A 9,093-nucleotide genomic window follows, 5' to 3' on the forward strand; every position below is an offset into this window, starting at 1 on the left:
CACTTGTCAGCTGTGTGACTGTGGGCAAGTCACTTAACTTCTCGGTGCCTCAGTTACCTCATCTGTAAAATGGGGATTAACTGTGAGCCTCACGTGGGACAACCTGATTACCCTGTATCTACCCCAGCGCTTAGAACAGTGCTCTGCACATAGTAAGCACTTAACAAATACCAACATTATTATTATTATCTTCTCTGTGCTTCAGTTACCTCATCTGTAAAATGGGGCACAAGACCATGAGCCCCATGTGGGACAGGGACTGTGTCCACCCCAATTTGCTTGTATTCACCCCAGCACTTAGTACAATGACTGGATAGTAAGTAAGTATGCACTGTAAGCGCTTAACAAATACCATTATTATTATTATAGTTGTAACTATTATAATACAATAATAGACATATTTCCTGCCCACAACAAGCTGGGCATCTCCAGTGAAAAAGGACACCCTTGGGGGAGAGGGTCTTCCTGGGCAGCATCCCCTGGGAAGAGGGGCAAGGGCTTGGGGCAGGGAAGCCAGCTGACCCTCTGCACAAGGATGATACACAAATTCGTGAATTCCATATTTTTCACTTGGCTCTTCCCCTCTCCCAGCTCCACAGCACTTATGTACATATCTGTATTTGTACTGATGTCTGTCTCCCCTGCTCTAGCTTGTAAGCTCGTTGTGGGCAGGGAACGCCTCTATTGTTGTATCATATTCTTCCAAGTGCTTAGTACAGTGCTCTGCACACAGTAAGTACTCAATAAATATTATTGAATGAATGAATGACACACTCCCCTGCTGCCCCCGCCCTCCCTTTAGCCTCCAGAAAGCATCCACAGGTGGAACCCAGATGGTGGCCATCCTCCTCTGGCCTCTGCCATCAGGATGCAGGCCCAATCCAGCCCCAGTGCCTGAGGAGATCCGGGAGGCTCCCTGAGGGGCTTCTCTCCACCCATGGGAAGGGGCCACCCAGGGCTACTGTGGGAACAGTCTAAGCCCCAGGCGGTCGGACAGGCTGGCCCCTCTTCCTGGACTTCTGCTATCCTCCCACTGTCACCGCCATCAGTCCAGGCCCCCAGGCCCCAGCCCAGCCTGCCAGGCTGGCCACCCTTGGGGCTCAAATAGGCAAAACTCTCCCAGCTGTCTAAACCCTTACAGAAGGTCTGGTCCTTCAGAGTCCCAGACCAAAGGCTAAGCAAGAGAGCGGTGAACACAGCCAGCTCCCTTCTGCCATGACCTTAGAGATGGTTTCAGTTTGCTGAAAAAGAGGTCTCCTGCTTTACATAGCCATTCGAGGTGTGGGTATGGGTATGATGGGCGGAAGCATTTGTTGGGGGTGCTGCTTGGATGTGTATATGTGTGCGTGTGTGTGAGATGTGGATGTTTTGGGGAGGGTGAGTATTTGTGGGTGTGTGTATAGGGTGGGGACTTTGGGGAGGTGTATGTGGTAGTTTGTGATGTGGAGGTGAGTGAGTTTGTATGAGGATGTGTGTATGTGGGAGGGTGTCAGAGGGAGTGTATGTGTTGATGTGAGATATGGGTGTGTATATATATGGGTGGGAGTGAATGGCTGTGCGTTATGTGGAGGGTAGGTATGTTGTGGGTATGAGGAGGTGAATGGCTATGTTGTGTGAAGGGGGTGTGTGTATGTTGTGGGTGTGAGGGTGGGGAATGGCTGTGTGTTATATGTGTGCAGGATGGGTATGTAATGATAATACTAATGATGATGATGGTATTTGTTAAGTGCTTACTAGTGTTAAGCACTATTCTAAGTGCTGGGGTGAATACAAGCAAATCAGGTTGGACACAGTCCCTGTCCTATGTGAAGCTCACAGTCTCAATCCCCATTTTACAGATGAGGTAACTGAGGCCTAGAGAAGTGAAGTGACTAGCCCAAGGTCACACACAGCAGAGAGGTAGGAGAGCCGGGCTTAGAACCCAGGTCCTTCTGACTCCCAGGCCCATGCTGTCTCCACTACACCAAGCTGCTTCTTATGATGTGGGTAGGAGGTGGGTGAGTGGCTCTGTGTTGTGTGTGTTGGCGGGGGGGGTTGTGGTATGTACAATGTGGGTATGAGCGGGTAAAGTGGTTGTGTGTTGTGCTTGGGGGAGGATATGTACAATGTGGATGTGAGCAGGTGAGTGACTGTATTGTGTGTGGAGGTGAGTGGCTACATATTTTATATGGGGTAAGGGATGAATGACTGTTGTATGCGGGGTGAGTGGGTGAGTGATTGTGTATTTTGTGAGTGGGTGACTGCATGTGAGAAGGGGGTACATGGCTTTGTGTTGTGTTTGGGGAAGAGTATGTGCGATGTGGGTGTGGGGGGGCTGTGTGTAGTGTGGGGGTGAGTGGGGGTGTGTATGTGTGGGTGTGTAGGGGGTGAGTGGCTGTTGAGTGTGTGTGTATGTGTGAAGGGAGTGAGTGGCTGTGTGTTGGTTTGTGGGTGTGGGTGTGTACAGCTGCCCACCATCTGACAGTAAGATCCTGTCCTCTTGCATGACCGTGACTAAAAAGGCCAGTGCCAGACCACAGTTCCTCCTGCCTCGCTTGCAAGGGAAGCCAGCCCCTTACTGACCGAAGAAGGAGTGGTGCCTACAGCCCACTGCCCCAGAAATGCTGACACCAGGCAGCACACAGAAAAGCCCAGCCTTGTCACTTGTGCCACTGAGCTGCAGTCCATCCGAGTCCAGCTGATCCAATATAATGTCCCCAGGACCCCATCCCCAACCCCCACCGGCTCCAGAGCCTTGGTTCCCCTTCCCTCTTCTCCAGGAGCTGAGGTGGAGGGAAACTGGAACCTGAAAATAAAAAGACTGGATAGTAAGGCACTGGGGGACTAATCCATAATAATCATTATCCCAATTGTGGTCTTTGTTAATCACTTATAGTCTACCAAGCACTGCACTAAGCACTGAGGTAGATACAAAATATACCGTCAAAAATAGCCCCGTCCCACATGGGGTCACATTCTGCATAGAAGGAGGACAGGTATGAATCCTAATTCTGCAGATGAGGAAACCACAGCACCAAGAAGTTACGTGACTTGCCCAAGGTCACATAGCAGGTAAACAGTAGAGCCGGGATGAGAACACAGGTCCCCTGATTTCCAGCCTGGGCTCTTTTCACTAGGCCAAGCTGCTTCACTTCTGTACCAGATGGGGGAACAGACCAGCTGGAAAGCATATTGTTACAGTCGTATAAAACCAGACGATCGCCACTCTAGTTAAAGAGTTTGTCCCACATTGAGTCTGTCTCTGTTTTCATGCTGCCTCTTGGTATCCCGAACGGGGTAAAGTCTCTGCTCAAAGAGGGTAGCCCCTCCCCTTAGAGCTCCCAATGGGCTGGTCTGTCCACTGCAATGACATCCCATATTTGTAGAGCATTCTGGATTTAATGTCTATGTAGTGTATTTACACTGCCCCTGTAATGTCTACATCGTGTATTTACACAGCCCCAACTCCCTTCTCATCCTTGCCCAACCTAGTGGGGAAGGAAAAGAAGCAGAATTTGTGGATGGAGGGTAATCACAGTACATTGTTCCTACAGAGAAGCAGCATGGCTTAGTGGATAGAGCACGGGCCTGGGAGTCAGAAGCTCATGGGTTCTAATCCCGGCTCCGCCACTTGTCTGCTGTGTGACCGTGGGCAAGTCACTTCACTTCTCTGTGCCTCAGTTACCTCATCTGTAAAATGGGGATTAAGACTGTGTCCAACCTGATTTGCTTGTAATTACCCCAGTGCTTAATACAGTACCTGGCACATAGTAAGTGCTTAACAAAAACTAAAATTATTATTATTATTCTTATGTCATACTCACCGCAGTGCTTAGTACAGTGCTCTGCAAACAGTAAGTTCTCAATAAATACCATTGATTGACCAAAATGACAGCCTTAGATTGTAAGCCTCCAGAGGGACAGGGGCCATGTCTAATTTTCAACTCTGTATTATTTCCCAAGCTTAGTACAGAGCTCTGCACACAGTAGGAACTTAATCTTAAGTCCCCACTGAGATTCAGAGTGATAACTAGAGCCAGTTTCCTGGTCAAGGTGGGCATGGGGGTATCAGTGCCACAGGCATTGGGGGATGGAGTTGTTGATACTGTGGGCAGTAGTGGTGGGGGGGTGCTATTGTTGTCACAGACATTGTGAGTCTGTGGATGTTGTAGAAATGAGGAACTGGAGGTGTTGGTGCCACAGGCATAGAGGGGGTGGAGGTGTCAGTGTCTCATTTCCTTCTGCTTTCAGGACATCTCTACTTAGATGTCCCACTGACACCTCAAATTTAACATGTCCAAAACAGAACTTCTCATCTTCCCCCCTAAACCCTATCTTCTCCATGCCTTTCCCATCACCGTAGACAACATACACTACTATTCTCATTTCACAAGCCCATAACCTTGGCGCTATCTTCGACTCCTACCTCCTGACTCTCCCCACTCTAGTCTGTATTTCACTCTTTTACCCAGGTCATTTTTCTAAAAAAAACATTCAGTCCATGTTTCCCCATTCCTCAAGAACCTCCAGTGGCTCTTTATCAAACAGAAACTCCTTACCATCAGCTTTAAGGCACTCGATCAGCTTGCCCCCAACTACCTTACTTTTGCTGATTTCCTACTACTAGCCAGCCTGCATGCTTCACTCCTCCAGTGTCAATCTATATTTCAATTCCGTCTATCTCACCACAGATCCCTTGCCCACATCCTCCCTCTGGCCTGGAGCTCCCTTCTCCTTCATATACAACAGACTCCCCACCTTCAAAACCTTATTAAAATCACATCTACTTCATGAGGTTTTCCCCGACCTGGCCCTCAATTCATCTACTTCCTCTTCCTTCTGTATCACCTATATACTTGGATCTGCATCCTTTAAGCATTTGTTATTCACCTCATGCTCAGCCCTATAGAACCTATGTATATATCCATAATTTGTCTGCCCCTCTCGACTATAAGCTCCTGGTAGACCAGGAATGTGTCTACCACCCTTGTATTATTGTTGTGGGCAGGGATTGTCTCTCTTTATTGCTGTATTGCTCTGCACACAGGAAGCACTCAGTAAATACCACTGATTGATTGATTAATTGCCATAGGCAGTGTGGATGTGGAGTTGTCAGTGCCATGGGAAATATGGGCATGAAAGTGTCAGTGCCATGGGCATTGTAGGAATGGAGGTGTTGGTGCCATAGGCATTGTAGGTTTGACGATGCCATGGGAAATGTGGACATGGAAGGGTCAGTGCCATAGACATTGTGGGGAAGGAGTCATCTGTGCCAAAGGCATTATAGGGATGGAGTTGTCAGGGGCACAGGCATTAACATTCATTGTGGGGATGGAGCTGTCAATGTTCCAGGGATTGTGGGTGTGGAAATATCTCCTCCAAGAGGCCTTCCCTGACTAAGCCACCCTTTGTTCTTCCCCCACTCCCTAAGTGCTCCCTTTGTTCTTCCCCCTTCCCAACCCCACAGCACTTATGTACCGATCTGTCATTTATTTATATTAATATCTATCTCCCCCTCTAGACTGTAAGCTCATTGTGAGCAGGAAATATGTCTATTACTTGTTCTATTGTATTCTCCCAAGTGCTTAGTACAGTGCTGTGCACACAGAAGGGCTCAGTAAATTCGACTGAATGAATGAATGACGTATCAGTGCCATAGACACTGTAGAGGTGGAGTTATCCATGCTGCAGACATTGTGGGGATGGAGTTGTCAGTGCCATAGGTATTATGGGAGTGGAGGTGTCAGTGCTGTAGGCAGTGAGGGGGTGGAGGTGTCAGTGACACGGGAAATGTGGGCATGGAGATGTCAGTGCTATAGACATTGTTGGTGTGAAATTGTCGGTGACACAGGGATTGTGGGGATGGAGATGATAGTGCCATAAATGTTGTGGGTGTGGCGGTGCCACAAGAAATATGAATATGAGGTATTAGTGCCAAAGGCATTGCGGGGATGGAAGTGTTAGTGCTATAGGCATTTTGGGTGTGTAGGTGTCTGTGCCATAGGCACTGTGGGTGAGGAGATAGCTGTGCCACAGAAAACGTGGACATGGAGGCGTTGGTGCTATGGAAAGAGTGGACATGGAGGTGTTAGTAGCTAAGATGTGCTTAGAAAGGGGTATTTGGAGGACCACTCCAGCTTCCCCCCTACCCTCAATGCTCCCTGAAGTCATGTTCATCTGCAGGACCTTGGCAGCAGCCTGGAGTCCCCCTCCCCTAAGCTAAAGGTAGAAGGGGCCAGGACTGAAACACTTTCCTGCAGAATTCAGTGGCTGCAATGGGCCTCATTAAGACTGAGCGGGTGGTGTCTTTCTTTCCTTTTCTCTTTCTCTCTTTCTCTTTCACTCTTCCTCTCTCCCTTTCTCTCTCCATCTATCTATCTCCCCCCTCCTGAGCCCACTCTGGCCTCTCCCCTCTTTTTACTTCACCACATTTTCTGGGTCAACTGCAATTAAAACAGCTTCTATTGTTAGTTCCTGCTCTGTCTGATTCTCTTTTCTCCAACTCTGGGTCTGTCTCTGCTTCTCTCTGTCTCTGCTTCTGTCCCTACCTACCTCTGTTTTCTCTGCTATATTCCCATCTGCCTCTGTCTCTCTGCGTTGGCTGCTGTCTGCCTCTCTGTCTCTGTCTCTGATGGTTTCACCTGGAAGGAGGATGAAGGGGGAGCTTTTCCCCATTCTTTTCAGGGCCCCTCCACAGAGGAGTGGGGCGGGCAGCTCTGGGCTGTGGGGTTTTACTGAGCTGCTTTACTGCAGAGACACAAACCTGTGATGTTCACCCGCCACTGCAGCCCCCCACCCCCGGCCCTACAGCTCTCTCATGAACATACTTTTAATCTCATTGACCCCTTGTTACACTGCAACGCATAAATCCAGATTTGGAGATCTTATGTCCTGTCATAAATCGGACCACTGGCCAGACTTCCGATCCACAGAATGAAACTGTCTCCTGCAGGGGGGCTTTTTTTTATTGGACCCTTGCAGCACCGGCAGCCGGGGACGAGGCCCTCGCACACAACTAAAGAGTTTGTCGGACAGGGACATCCTGGCTGAGCGGCCTCCATGCCCACAGTGGGGTTGACCCAGACCCACTCTGGGTGGAGCAGGCAGCAGGGCCTACCCAAATTCTCTGGGTTGTGCGTAGGGATCCACCATGGTCCACATAGCACTGCTGCAGCCTTTTCTTTGCTTTTTTTTTATACTATTTTGTTTAAGTGCTTACTATATGCCAGGTACTGTACTAAGCACTGGGGTAGACACACTAATCAGTTTGATCAGAGCAGTTTAAGTGACTTGCCCAAGGTCAGTCGGCAGAGAAGGCTAACGATACTTCCCCAAGCTTGCGAAAAGGGGAAGCAAGCATGGCGTAGTGGCTAGAGCATAGGTCTGGGAGTCAGAAGATCATGGGTTCTAATCCCTGGTTCTGCCCCTTGTCTGTTGTGGGGACCTTGGGCAAGTCACTTCACTTCTCCAGGCCTCAGTTAACCTCATCTGTAAAATGAGGATCCGAAACTGTGAGCCCCATGTGAGACAGGGACTGTGTCTAACTCAAATTGCTTGTATCCACCCCAGAGCTTAGTACAATGCCTGGCATATAGTAAGCGCTTAACAAATAACATAAGTACTACTTAAATTTATAGGCCTGTGAGATGCTCTTTGGCCCTGCTTAGGCACCCTGAGTTTCATGGAGCTGTCTCTGCATTAGGAACTGGACTGGGAACAGGAGATGCAGCCAGAATGGGAAATGGAAAAGGAGAAGGAGTTAGAACTGAAGCAGAAACTGAGGCTGAGTGGGAGATAGAGCTGGAGAAGGAGCAGGAACTGAAGCAGGAGTGGGCGAGGAACAGCAATAGTTACAGGAGTTTGGAGTAGGAGCAGAAATGAGAGACAAAGCTGGAGAAGGAGATGGAGCAGGAGAGAGATGGAAAAGGCAGCAGGAAACTGAAGTGGGAACTCGAGATGGAGTGGGAGAGGAAACTTGAATGGAGATAGAGTTGGAGAAGGAAGCAGTGTGATCTAATGGAACCAATAAAGGCCTGGGAGTCAGAGGACCTGGATGGTCTAATCCCAATTCCATCACTTGCCTGTTGTGTGATCTTGGGCAAGTCATTTCATTTATCTGTGCCTCTGTTTCCTCATCTGTAAAATAGGGATTCAGTCAATCGTATTTATTGATCACTTACTGTGTTCAGAGCACTGTTCTAAGCACATGGAAGAGTACAATAATATAACAGACACATTCCCTGACCATAAATACCTGTTCTCCCCACTTAGACTTTGAGTCCCATGTGGAACAGGGGCTGTGTCCGGCCTGATTATATTGTATCTACCCAGCACTTAGTACAGTGCTTGGCCCTGACAAATATCACAATTATTAAGGAACAGGAACTAAAACAGAAGCTGGATATGGAGCTACAGTTGGAGTAGGCAGGAGCTGGAGCAAGAGATAGAGCAGGGGCTGGAAAAGAAAAGGGAGCAGGAGTTGCAGAAGGAGCTAGAGTTAGAGCATGAACTAGAATCAGAATGGTTAAAGGTGCGCAAGTCCGGGGGGAGGTGGGGGCAGTTCAGGGTAAGGAAAAGAGACAGAGCAGTTTCCATTTTTGTTAGCATCACTGACCACAGCCCAGTTCATCGCACATCTGCTCTGGTGTGTGGTCAGCATGCAGAGTCTGGGACCCAGGACTCTCAGCCTCACACCAGGGCTGAAACTCAGGCAGGCAGACAGACAGACAGATACATAGGGAGAAAGGCAGACAGACAGACACACAGGTAGGCAGGTAGACAGATATACAGACAGATAGGCAGGCAGGCAGGTAGACAGATATACAGGCAGGCAGGCAGATGGACACAGGCAGACAGGTAGGCAGACACACAGGCAGGCAGGCAGACAGACAGAGAAATAGGCAGTCAGGTTACGGACAGGGAACGTATCTGCTAATTCTGCTGTATTCTACTCTCCCAAGCACTTAGTATTTAGCATAGTAAGCGCTCAGTAAATACAATTGATTGATTGATGCAGGCAGAAAGGCAGACACACAGGCAGACAGGCAGGCAGACACATAGGCAGTTAGGCAGGCAGACAAGCAGACCAGCAGATAGGGTCATGGGGACCAGGAT

Source organism: Ornithorhynchus anatinus, chromosome 5, assembly GCF_004115215.2.
Source record: "Ornithorhynchus anatinus isolate Pmale09 chromosome 5, mOrnAna1.pri.v4, whole genome shotgun sequence".
In the NCBI taxonomy this organism is placed as follows: domain Eukaryota; kingdom Metazoa; phylum Chordata; class Mammalia; order Monotremata; family Ornithorhynchidae; genus Ornithorhynchus; species Ornithorhynchus anatinus.